This window comes from Silene latifolia, chromosome 9, assembly GCF_048544455.1.
Source record: "Silene latifolia isolate original U9 population chromosome 9, ASM4854445v1, whole genome shotgun sequence".
In the NCBI taxonomy this organism is placed as follows: Eukaryota; Viridiplantae; Streptophyta; class Magnoliopsida; order Caryophyllales; family Caryophyllaceae; genus Silene; species Silene latifolia.
The window spans coordinates 171,815,474-171,829,031 of NC_133534.1; the positions used below are offsets into that span (position 1 = coordinate 171,815,474).

Here is a 13,558-nt window from a genome sequence, read left to right on the forward strand (position 1 = left end):
AGGGGAACTTAATTCTGTATACCCGTTTATAGTGTGACTCGGAAGCGAGCGGGGTGTAATCGACCGAGTATGGAGTACTCGGCCGAGTAACCAAGCACTCGGCCGAGTGTTGTTTGATGGAAAGTAGCAATCGCTACTGTATGTGATAACTCGACCGAGTATGTAAGTATACTCGACCGAGTAGTGTCTACTCGGCCGAGTGTTGTTTTACTCGACCGAGTGTTGTTTCTGGATTTTTGACGTTTGCTCCTAGAGTCGATACTCGACCGAGTATCTGGGGGATACTCGACCGAGTAGTCTTTACTCGACCGAGTATGGTGTATACTCGGCCGAGTGTTCTTATGGCGGAAGATCGTTATATTTTGAGCCGTAGGCTTTTGTGCTTACGTTTCCTTATTTCTTATCAGCTCAAAATGCCGCCCAAAAGAACTCCTGCGCAAATCCAAGCTTCTGAGATGACTCTTGATGAGGTTGCTCGCATGATTGAGCAACAAGAGGCTCTCCTTGAAGCTCTCAAAAATGTGGTAAAGGGGAACGAGAAGTCGATGGATGCTACTCAGCTCAGCATCATCATTGCTCGCTTCAACCCTCCCAGATATGATGGGGTAGGTGAACCAAAGCTACTCGAAAAGTGGCACCGTGAGATTGAAGCTCTCATGGAAATGGTTAAGTGCCCCGAAGACATGATCGTCGAGCAGGTAGTGTACTACCCGAGAGCCAAGTCTAGATTTGGTGGCAAAACGTTAAGGAAGATGCTAGAGCTTTTTATCAAGCCGAGGGAGCTATTCCTTGTCCAGGTTGAAGAGTGCTATGAGAGAACAGTTTGTGCCAGAGCATATCCGACACAAGATGAGATCCGACTTTGATTCCTTCACCATGACCGAGGAGATGACAGTCACTGACTACTATCATCGGTTCTTGGAGTTATCTCGTTATGTTGAGGACATGCAGCTAGGACAGAGAGGTTTGGCTCTCCGTTTTGAGAGGGGTTTATCTGCTAAGATCGTGAGTCGTATGCCACCGGGGTTGCTACGACCTCAAGGAAGTGTACCCGAGAGCGGGTCAAGCTGAGAGAATGGTAGATCTCTCAAGAGAGATCGGTGAGAGGACTGCTGCGAGAAAGAGGAAGGTGATGGTGGAAACAACGGTCGTACCGACCAACAAGAAAGGGAACTTCAACCATGCTAAGGCTCTTTCTGGTGGAGCTGGTTTCTCGGGAGGATCTCGTGGTCGGGGAAAGAATGGGGGTCGGGTCATGAGTGACAACTCCAACCTTACTTGCTTCAACTGTGGTGGTATAGGCCACCGAAGACGGAATGCACGAGCTATAAGCCCGATCGGTTCGGGGCTCGGCCAGGGAACTTTTCTCGGGGGCCAACTCGAGTTTTGCTAGTAATCGACCGGGAGGTTCATGGGGCAACGAGGGTGGACGGGGAAACCGGGCGGTTACAACCGAGGTGGTGGTGGATCTTATCGGCGCCGAATAAAACAAAGACCACCCGAGATTCGGCGGCCAAGCCAAGTACCTCTAATGCTTGATTCGGGTGGAGGACGGAAAAATAGTGGAAAGCTTTTCATGATGGACAAGCAGGAAGCACAGGATGATGCTCATGTAGTTACCGGTACCTTTCTTGTTCATAATGTACCGTCCTTTATTTTGTTTGATTCCGGGGCTACACATTCTTTTGTGTCTAAGAGTCATGCTGTGTCTATGGGTTTGGGGAAGTTTGAGGTTGTAAAAGATGATGTGTTCATACCTTCAGGGGAGTCTGTGTCGTGTCTCAAGTTATATAAGGGAATATCCATGGTAGTTGGAGGGGTAGATTTACCAGTAGACCTGTTAGAGTTTCCTATGGATGGGTTCGAGGTGATTGTCGGGATGGATTGGCTAGGTAAGTATGATGCCAGGATAGATTGTCGACAAAAGAGAGTGTCTTTAAAGGGTCCCAAGGGTGTTAGGGTGTCCTATAGAGGGTTTGTGGTAAAGTCTAAGTGTAGGTTCATAGCTGTGATGACTTTAAAGTCATGTTTGAGGAAGAAGTGTCCTTTGATTCTCTGTCATGTGAGAGACCACCGAGTAGAGCCGCCGACAGCTTCTGAGATATCTGTGGTGAGAGAGTTCGAAGATGTTTTTCCGGAGGAGATACCGAGTTTGCCTCCCAAGCGGGATGTTGATTTCAGCGTGGAGCTTAAGCCGGGAACGGGTCCTATTTCTAAAGCACCTTACCGTATGGCACCTAAAGAGTTGGCAGAGTTGAAAAAGCATATACATGAGTTGCTAGGCAAGGGTTACATCAGGCCTAGTGTGTCACCGTGGGGAGCTCCAGTTCTTTTTGTAAAGAAGAAAGATGGGAGTATGAGACTGTGCATTGATTACAGAGAGCTCAATCGGGTCACTGTGAAGAACAAGTATCCGTTGCCGAGGATTGATGACCTGTTTGATCAGTTAAGTGGAGCAGGTGTGTTTTCCAAGATTGATCTGAGATCGGGGTATCACCAGTTGAGGATAGCAGATGAGGATATTCCTAAAACAGCGTTCCGATCTCGATATGGTCATTACGAGTACGTGGTGATGCCTTTTGGGTTGACCAATGCGCCAGTTTACACCGTTTTTGGATAGGTTTGTGGTTGTTTTCATCGACGATATCTTAGTCTATTCAAAGACTAAGGAAGAGCATGAGGAGCACTTGAGGATAGTCCTGCAGACCTTGAGAGAAAATCAGCTTTATGCCAAGCTATACAAGTGTGAGTTCTGGTTAGAGGAAGTGGCTTTTCTGGGCCATGTAATATCTAAGAAGGGGGTATTTGTGGATCCTAGTAAGATTGAGGCCGTTACCAAGTGGGAATCGCCGAAGAATGTTGCTGAGATTCGGAGTTTCTTAGGCCTTGCCGGCTACTACAGGAGATTTGTGAAAGATTTCTCTACCATAGCGCGGCCTATGACATCCTTGATGAGGAAGGAAGTCATATTTGTTTGGGATGAGAGTTGTGAGACGGCGTTTCAGACCTTTAAAGAACGTGTGACCACAGCTCCTATCCTAGCCTTGCCAGAGGGTTGTGAGAACTTTGAGGTATATACCGACGCTTCAAAGAATGGTCTTGGTTGTGTTTTTGATGCGATCCCGCTAAGTGTTCACAAATTAAGATGTGGTCGTTGGTCACGGTCGAATCAAAACACAATTTATAGCTTAACAAGTAACTCTACAATTAGTAAAGAGGCAAGTAAAGGTCAGATCCCAAGGGACGGGAGTTGAAATGAGATTTCTATTATAACTAGTGGTGTCTAAGGGGTGTCACAAATTGGGTTGATGTAGAAGGTTACTAAACTAGAATAACAATGAAAATAAACAAGCAAGATGAATAAAAAGGGGTGTAAACAATTGATTAAAGGCACTAGGGTGTCATGGGATCATAGGGGAATCATGGGATATGATCATACAAACATGTCCTCAAATTATAAGCAAGCAATTATTGTTGTGATGGATTGAGTTGGGTTATATCTTACAATCCTAGGAAAGTTTGGGTCCCGGAGCCGAATCGATTAGATTGTACAACACCTACAAGTCGACTTAATCTTCCCTACTCAACAACATGCATGGTCTAATGAGACTCGAGTTGGGTTATGTCTTACAAGTCTCATTGAAAAGATAGGAGATGATAGTAAATGCAAGGATTCATAGGCTTAGCATTTCATCAAATATAACATGTGCATGAGTTGAGATCAAAACAAGCAAGCAAATAAAACATGAAAGCATATTAATTTAAGCATGAATCATTCCCCATGTTGGTTTCCCCTAATCACCCATTAACCCTAGCTAAGAGACTACTCACTCATTATCATGTTGATCATGCTAGCAAGGTTGTCAATCATATCAACAATATGAAACATGATGAATAAATGAAAGTAATTAACAATAATTAAAAAGGGATTAAGAGATTATACCTACTAATGATTCCAATAATAAAGCAAGAATAATAGAAGTACTTGAATGCTAGATTGAGAGGTTGTCAATCTCCCAATAATAACCCAAATAATCTTCAATTACCCAAAATAAAGGATGAACAAAAGAGAGATTAAAGAACTAAAACTTGGATTAAAACTTGATTAATACTTGATTACAATATTGAAGAGAGATTTGATTGATATTAACTACACTAATTATTGATAAGAAGAACATGCTCCTCTAATTAGCCTAATGGGGTATTTATAGTGAAAATTAGGGAGGATGCATTAGGGTTAACTAAGGGCTAAACTAGTAATTACACTTTTTAAGTTGAGCAAGGAGGACCCGTATTTTACGAGAGAAGGGCTTCTCTTTTCGTAGCTTGAAGAAGACAATCCGTGCTGTGAAGAAATCCGGGCTGAATGAGGTCGGGACGGACGGATTTGGGCGGTGGAATCCGAGCGGATTCTGAGGAATCCGGACGGATTGTTGAGGGGGAATCCGAGCGGATTCAGGCACGGGGCGCTCGGATTGTGCGGGGGGACGGACGGCGGATTGTTGACAATCCGCTCGGATTGTCAGTCAGCATAGTAACTTCTTCTTTTCTTCCCTTTTCTTCATAAATTCCTTGGGGATTTCCTTGGGGACTCAAGGATCTTTCCTCAACATTCCTCTTCTACTATGATATGTACAAAGGTCTTCTAATCTTGTCTCTCCTTGATGCTTGGTCATTGAATTCGATCAATTTAGTCTCGCTTTGCCATGAAAATGCAAGATTCTTACTCCTTTCCTACCAAGGGATCAAAATCTCAAAGAATATGCAAAACAAAGAACTAAAGATAAGAAATGACCCAAATAAGCACTAAAAAGCATGGAAACAAGGCTAATTCGGGGGCTAAATATGCGCCAATTATGGTCACATCAAATATCCCCAAACCGAACCTTTGCTCGTCCCGAGTAAAGAGGTGACAAAGACTAGGACCAATACTAACCTATCCTAATAATATAGCCGATATGAGACAATTAGCGGGTCTCACTCCGCCCCTTCAACTCACAACAAGACAACCATGAGGTAGGATGCCTTCTTGCAAGGCAAGGTGGGTCTTGCCAAAATGGCGACACATCCAAACATTAAGCACACAAGAACACATAATGGATGCATCTACAAAAACAATAGCCACTCCCTCATCAAGTGGCGGAGGCACTAAAGAGGAACAAATTTAAGAGCATGTAATCCTTCACAAATACTAGTTCAACAAATTACTAAGTCTAAGAGGATGGCACTAAATCACCTCCAAATGGTGTTAAACTAGACTACTTTCGTCCTCAATTTCCAAATGCTTTCGTCAAGAGCGATCGGATGGTGGTGGAATGATGATCCCTATGATGCTAGTGGCATATGACGTGACAAGTCTCGAATTCTCTACAAAAGTAAAGGTCATGGATCGTCCCAAGCTCGACCAAGTGGCTTGACAAAAGGCTTTTTGGGAATGAAATGCTCAAATCTTTATTCACAATGGGTGGATATGACTAGTATTTCAAAATTGTCCTCATTTTACTTTCACATTTCAAAAATTTAAGATGGGGTTTGTCCCTTCCGGGCTAGTGTCCTTTGCTTTCGCCAATCGCTTATTAGGCAACCGGTTAACCTCTAGACAATAGCTTTTCGGGGTGAAGTCACTCTGTCTCTGGGCGGCCGAATTCACAACCGTATGGGGGCCCAATTCAATGGATCCCACACCAAAGCACATCGAAGTGGTAAACCTCCATCAAAACAACTTAAAATTTCTCAACATTCAACAATTCATAATATTTGAGGTTTCCTTGGCATTACATTACTTCCACATGACAAAATTTGTTTGAAATGAGCACTTCAAGCTTATTGATAGAAAAATTTTTGGGTTGCCTTACCACAAGGTCAATCAAGGTCACCTAGACAAGTTAACCAAGTCCATATCGCATCACGGGGTTGGATAGGTGACTCACATGCAAACTCTTGACTAGGCCTTGGGTCATGGGTCAAAACACACTAGTATGACACTATCTAGGGTGTTTTACAACCATTCTAGTAGGCAAAGTCTTAAGTTGAACAAGTATTTATAATGGCTTAGTTGCTCTTGTCAAAGTTCCTAAATAGGCATTTTTCAAAACTTTTTATCTAACATGCAACTACATGCCATGATGCAACTAATATAAACATCCTAATGCAAGTGATTCTACCAACTAATATGACATATAAACTAAATGCAAGTCCTAAGTTCACATTGTTTTTACCGCATCAATCAAAATAAAGCCACATAGTCATTAACATAAAGAGGAAAAAGGAGATTGGAAAGATCATACCATGCGGTCTTCAATATCCTCATGTCTCGGATGTGGCGTAGTCGATCAATGTGAACAAAGGATAGAACAAACACAATATATACAATAAACATATTTTTGGGTTTTCAATTTTTCAAATTTTTATGATTTTTGAAATTTTTCAATTTTTTTGGATTTTTAAATAAGAGTTAAATGTTAGAATTCCCATCCCCACACTAATATGGGCATTGTCCTCAATGGCCAAAATGATGGAAATTATGCAAAGATGATGCATGATTTCTATACTAAATGCAATCTACACTAAGCTACACTACATGATGCATGGTTTTTGTTATGACGGAGAGGATAATTTAGATTACCTCCCGTTGTGTATGCATTAACTTCCCCAAACCAAGTAAGACACTATTGCTAATGTCAAAGGATGGGTATAGTTCATGCACACACTATGCTATGCATGAAACTAATTTGTCATTTTGGATTTTACAAATGGGAACAATAGAATAAGAACACCTCAATGGTACCGAGGTGTGAGTCCTTTGATGGGGCTAGGACTAAACCAACAATGATCAAAATGAAATAAAATACAAAGAGATATAGACAAACCATGGGAGTGTAGGAGTCTCCAAGGCTTACTAGTCTTCCATCATGCTATCATCATCATCACTTCCCTCATGAGAAGTGGTCACATTGCCACTTTCCTTGCCATTTGCTTCTTCACTTTCTTCCTCATCATCTTCACCATCCCTTTCTTATTCACTTGCTTCTTCCTCAATATTATCATCAACTTCTTCATCATTTCCAACAACCTCATTGTCTCCCACCACGTCCCTAGATGCACCCGGAAATAAGACTTCTCTATCCGCCCAACTAGGCAAAGGACAAGATGGATCAAGGAGTCCTTGCCTAGCTAGATGTAGGAGGGGTGGATATTGAGCCAAATACGCATTTTTCCGATCTTCATGGGCTTGCTTGTGCATTGCTTGCATGAGAAGAGTCACATAGTCTTTCCCAATTTCAATTCCTTCCGGCTTGAACTCTTCATACTCAAAGGGGTAAGGTGGTATGACAATGGAAGAGGAGGGGGTTTCAAGATCACCCTTTTGTTGTTGAATGATATACTCGGCTTCTTCGGAAAGGGGAAGTAGATAATTGGTCCGGTGGACGCTTAGGCGACAAATCTTCGAGGGCAAGGTGAACGATCTAGCTTCACTAGTTAACCATCCATATTTAGTGTCAAGGGGGTTATCGGCAACCCACTTGAACTTGTGAATCATAATATGCATATCAATAAGATGGCCACCTTCCTTTGCTTTGTACTTCTTATCCTTATTGAAATTAGGATCAAAGTGCTTAGCTAGAACCGTGACTAGGCCGCCATTGACAATAACGATCGTGCCCTTCTTCCCACTATCAACATTGAGCCATCTATCAACCAATAGCCTCAAAGAATTGTAAGGTTTGGTATGAATTCTTCTGATATTCAAAGCCGATTCAAGGAGAATAAAATCAAGTCTTGTGAAATGATTGGTGTCTTTCCTAGCAATTATGGTATTTCCCACAACCTTGTGCCATACTCTTATGCCCGGATGATGGACCAAAAGAGCACGACATGCATGAAAATCCTCAAATTTCTTCCCGGAGATTGCCTCCCAAAGAGACTCGGGGTCATACTTTCCATAATGCTTAAGATAACTCGATTCATCGCTAAGACCCAAAATTTCACCTAATTCCGTAAAGGTAATGCGTCTACTAACATTAGCTAGACGAAACTCGAGATTTTCTCTATTCTCAACTTTTGTGACTTTCAAAGAACTTAAAAATTCCAAGACAAGGGAGGGGTATGTCAATTCCTTTGTTTCAAACAATTTCTTCAACCCCATGGCTTTGAAAAAGGTTTTTGTTTGTTCAAGAACACCCAATTTTTCCAAGGCATCTTTACATATGAATTTGGTGGATTGAATAGATTTCATAGCAAACTTGACAAAGGTATTTCTATGGGTATCGGAAATAAAAGTTATCTCCGGATAATGCAAAAGTTGATTAATTACCGGAGTAGAAGATGTTGATGGTCCCATAGAAGGTTGTTGTTGTTGTTGCACTTCCAAGTTTGGTGTTGCCACCACCATAGCCAAAGCTTTCTTTGTTTGAAGAGCCTTTTGCCTTTGTGAGAGTGCCTTAGCCTTTGGTGCCTTTGTTGCCTTTGTTGCTCCCTTAGTCCTTGCCATTGATGAGCTTAACCAAGAAAAGAGTGAAAAATCTTCAATTTGTAGTATGCCCAAATCGATTGGAAGGTGAAAGGCTTTGCCTTTATGAAAACAAAAATCGACTCAAAGGTTGAAAATTTTGTTCTTGGTTTTGATTTTTGTTGAAGAAGGAGTGATTAATTTGTTGTTGGAAGGATGGATTGATTTGATTTTGGTGAATGTTGTTAAGGGTTTTTGTTTTTATGATGGAGAGGATGAGGGTTTTGATGTTGTGGGTAGTGTTTATGAATGGATGAATGAATGAATGAAGGTGGGAGGGGTTTTAAAGGGGCCGAAAATTTCAAAACTGCAGGGGCAATCCGTGCGGATTAGGCACAATCCGTGCGGATTCTGCTTCTTCTACCTTTGCAAAAACTCGCCTAAAGACGGGCGGATTTGATACAATCCGCTCGGATTTGCTGAACACGGGACGGGCGGATTTGCTCAAGGACGGACGAATTTCTGTCCAAAGAAATTTGCTTGTTTTCCTCAGCTGCAAAGACGGGCGTCTTTCTCACAAGACGGACGGATTCTTCAGGACGGGCGGATTTTCAGAAATCCGCTCGGATTCTTTAACAGTCAAGAAAATTTCAAAATTCAGCTCGATTCAAGACGGGCGTCTTTTACAGGGGGCGCTCGGATTGCATAAGACGGGCGGATTCTTGGGAATCCGCTCGGATTCTTCCCCTATGTACACGGATTCAGTTCCACCCGTGCACAGCGCATTCCCTTTATCATTCTTCCATTCTTTCTTTCAAGTCTTGTTTTCTTCATTGTGGGGGCACTACTAAGGCATAGATAGCCTAGGCAATTGCCATCCCCAAACTAAGGTAAAGCACTACACATCAATTGAAATTGTTAGTCCCTCCCTTACTTCTCTCTTACATGACAATTATTTTGATCAAAGTAAATAAAAATCCAAAGATGACAAAAATGCAATACAAGAATTGAAATGTAAGTTAGGGAGTTAGAAATATTTACAAGTGGTGGTTTAGGGAGGACTCCACCAAACTCTCATTCTTGATGAGATGTCAAGGGGGCATGTTCAAGGTGTTGTTGATGTTGTTCAACACCTTGAAGAAGTAATCAAAAGCTTGTTCATTATTATGGTAGAGGTCCTCAATAGACCGTGGCCCTTGTTGTTGATCATGATCGATGGCATGTCCAATGTAGGGATTAAAAATCCCTTCAAATTCGTCGTCCCAAAGACCACAAACTTCATTGAGTTGATCATTGAAAATCTCTTGCTTAGATGGAGACAACTCTCCCAATTTCTTCTCTTGGCCAATGAGGCCATCCTCTTCTTCCTTGGTTGATTTTGATGAGCTTTGCAAGCTCTCCTTGTCACTATTCACTTGCTCTTTGAATGGAGCATCTTCAATTTTCTTCCTCCATTGGAGTTCCGATTTCTTCCTTTCATCTTTTCTATATAATGATCAATCATGAAACATGGCTCATGCAAACGAGGAGCTCTCATAGTCTTGTCAAGATTAAAAGTTATGCTTTCATCTCCCACTTCTAGAGTGAGCTCACCATGTTTCACATCAATCACCGCACCGGCGGTGTGTAGGAAAGGTCTTCCTAGGATGATTGGAATGTTGGAATCTTCCTCCATATCAACAATGACAAAGTCCACCGGGATGAAAAACTTCTCAATTCGCACGGGGACATCTTCCCATATCCCTAACGGTGTCTTCGTCGATCTATCGGCCATTTGGAGTGTGATGTTGGTGCATTTAAGCTCTCCCATCCCCAACCTTTTACTTACCGAGTACGGCATGACACTCACACTAGCCCCTAGATCACATAAGGCTTTGTTGATCGTCGTGTCGCCAATGGTACACGGTATTGAGAAGCTTCCCGGATCCTTTAACTTTGGAGGTGAACTCCCTTGAAGTATTGCACTACTCACCTTAGTGAAAGCGATAGTCTCAAGTTTCCGGACCGACTTCTTCTTTGTGAGGATATCTTTCATGTACTTTGCATAGGCCGGAACGTGATTGATTAATTCCGTGAAAGGAATTGAGACTTCTAAATTCTTCACAATTTCCATGAATTTTCCAAGTTGATCATCAAATTTGGGCTTGGCTTGACGACTTGGAAAAGGAAGTCTAATCACAATGGGCTCCTTCTCTTTGGCCTTGTCTTCATTTTTCTTTGAACTTTCTTCTTTTGATGATTCTCCATCTTTGGAGTTTTGCACAATTTCTTCCTTTTCACTAGCTTCCACAACCTCATCCTCAACTTGCTTCTTCGGTGCTTCATACCTTGTACCACTTCTCAAGTGAATGGCACTAACCGTTTCATGTCTAGGGGGATTACTTTGAGGTGGTAATTGCCCCTTTTGTCTTTGTGAGCTTGAAGATGCTGGTTGAGTCAATTGTGTTTCCAACATCTTGGTGTGAGCTAGAATGTTGTTGATGGTGGTTTCTTTTGCTTGGCTATCTTTTTGCATTTGGGTGAAAAATTCTTGTTGATTCTTTTGCATTTGGAGGACCGCTTTTTGGACATCAAAACCTTGGTCATTTTGGTGATTGTATGGATTTTGATTTTGGTAACCTTGGTTTTGATTGTAAAAGGGTCTTTGATTTTGGTTTCTCATGGGTGGTGGAGTGTATGTTGTTTGAGGGTTTTGAACATTTTGGCTTTTGTATGAGAGATTTGGATGGAACTTGGTGTTTTCATTGTAAAAATTTGAATAAGGGGTACCACTTTTATATGCTTGGAAAGCATTCACTTGTTCGGTTGTTCCCCTACACTCACTTGGGTCATGACCCAAAGTTCCACAATTCTCACATATCCCACTTGGGATTGATGAGGATGCCGTCATGGCATTGACATGATGCTTCGATGATTTTGAGTTTTCCTCAAGTCTAGCCATAGCTTGTTCAAACTTCAAGTTGATTGTATCGATATGGGAGCTTAGTTGGGCACCTAATTGAGTAACGGCGTCCACTTCATACTTTCCTCCTCTAGTAGCCTTGCGAGGCCTACTATATTGTGAATTGTGGATTGCCATCTCTTCAATTTTGCTCCAAGTTTGGTTGTCATCAACCTCGGTGAACATCCCATTCGATCCCATATTAAGGATATTTCTTGAGTCTTCATAAAGACCATTCCAAAATTGTTGCACCAAAAACCATTCGCTAAGTCCATGGTGAGGACATGGGCGACAAATTCCCTTGAACCGCTCCCAAGCTTCATACAAAGACTCTTCATCCCTTTGCTTAAAACCCGTAATTTGAGCTCTTAGCATGTTGGTCTTTTCCGGTGGGTAGAATTTTTTGTAGAAAGCTAGAGCCAACTTCTTCCAAGAATCTATTCCAAGGGTGGCCTTATCAAGGCCCTTCAACCATTGCTTTGCGGTGCCGATTAAGGAAAAAGGAAATAAGACCCATCTAATTTGGTCTTGAGTCAGCCCCGTTTGAGAGATAGCATCACAATAGTCGCAAAAGGTTTCCATATGAGAATGAGGATCCTCACTAGGCATCCCCCCAAATTGGCTCCTCTCAACTAGTTGGATGAAGGCGGACTTGGCAATAAAGTTTCCGGTGAGATGTTGCGGTGTAGGAGTACCATTTGGTAGATTCTCCTCGGTGGGTGCGTGTGTGACGAGAATTTTGGCATTGTAGGTGGATTTTGTGGGGTATTGTGTAATGGGTTTTCTTCTCCTTCTATTGCGAAAGGATTGACAAACTCACTAGTGGGTTGAACAACTTCACCAACACCTCTCAAATTCCTCCTAACAAGTCTCCTATTGTTCGTCAAGGTTCTTTCGATTTCACGGTCAAAAGGTAACAATTCACTTTGTAACCTTCTAGACATGCAAAATATCAAACAACTCAAAAACAATTAGAACAAACCTTGAGGAGTTTTACTTCCTCAAGGTGAAGATAGACACAACTAATAACAATAAAAAGAAATCTAAATCAAACAAACACCGTCCCCGGCAACGGCGCCATTTTTGATGCGATCCCGCTAAGTGTTCACAAATTAAGATGTGGTCGTTGGTCACGGTCGAATCAAAACACAATTTATAGCTTAACAAGCAACTCTACAATTAGTAAAGAGGCAAGTAAAGGTCGGATCCCAAGGGACGGGAGTTGAAATGAGATTTCTGTTGTAACTAGTGGTGTCTAAGGGGTGTCACAAATTGGGTTGATGTAGAAGGTTACTAAACTAGAATAACAATGAAAATAAACAAGCAAGATGAATAAAAAGGGGTGTAAACAATTGATTAAAGGCACTAGGGTGTCATGGGATCATAGGGGAATCATGGGATATGATCATACAAACATGTCCTCAAATTATAAGCAAGCAATTATTGTTGTGATGGATTGAGTTGGGTTATATCTTACAATCCTAGGAAAGTTTGGGTCCCGGAGCCGAATCGATTAGATTGTACAACACCTACAAGTCGACTTAATCTTCCCTACTCAACAACATGCATGGTCTAATGAGACTCGAGTTGGGTTATGTCTTACAAGTCTCATTGAAAAGATAGGAGATGATAGTAAATGCAAGGATTCATAGGCTTAGCATTTCATCAAATATAACATGTGCATGAGTTGAAATCAAAACAAGCAAGCAAATAAAACATGAAAGCATATTAATTTAAGCATGAATCATTCCCCATGTTGGTTTCCCCTAATCACCCATTAACCCTAGCTAAGAGACTACTCACTCATTATCATGTTGATCATGCTAGCAAGGTTGTCAATCATACCAACAATATGAAACATGATGAATAAATGAAAGTAATTAACAATAATTAAAAAGGGATTAAGAGATTATACCTACTAATGATTCCAATAATAAAGCAAGAATAATAGAAGTACTTGAATGCTAGATTGAGAGGTTGTCAATCTCCCAATAATAACCCAAATAATCTTCAATTACCCAAAATAAAGGATGAACAAAAGAGAGATTAAAGAACTAAAACTTGGATTAAAACTTGATTAATACTTGATTACAATATTGAAGAGAGATTTGATTGATATTAACTACACTAATTATTGATAAGAAGAACATGCTCCTCTAATTAGCCTA

The 13,558-nt window shown here is 41.5% G+C and overlaps 1 non-coding gene across 1 annotated transcript; it reads left to right on the top strand.

Moving 5' to 3' along the window:
- The first annotated feature begins 11,658 nt into the window (after positions 1-11,658).
- LOC141602751 (small nucleolar RNA R71) lies at positions 11,659-11,765 on the top strand. Its single transcript, XR_012524663.1, has one exon. It is a non-coding gene; the product is annotated as a small nucleolar RNA R71 (small nucleolar RNA).
- Positions 11,766-13,558: the final 1,793 nt, after the last annotated feature.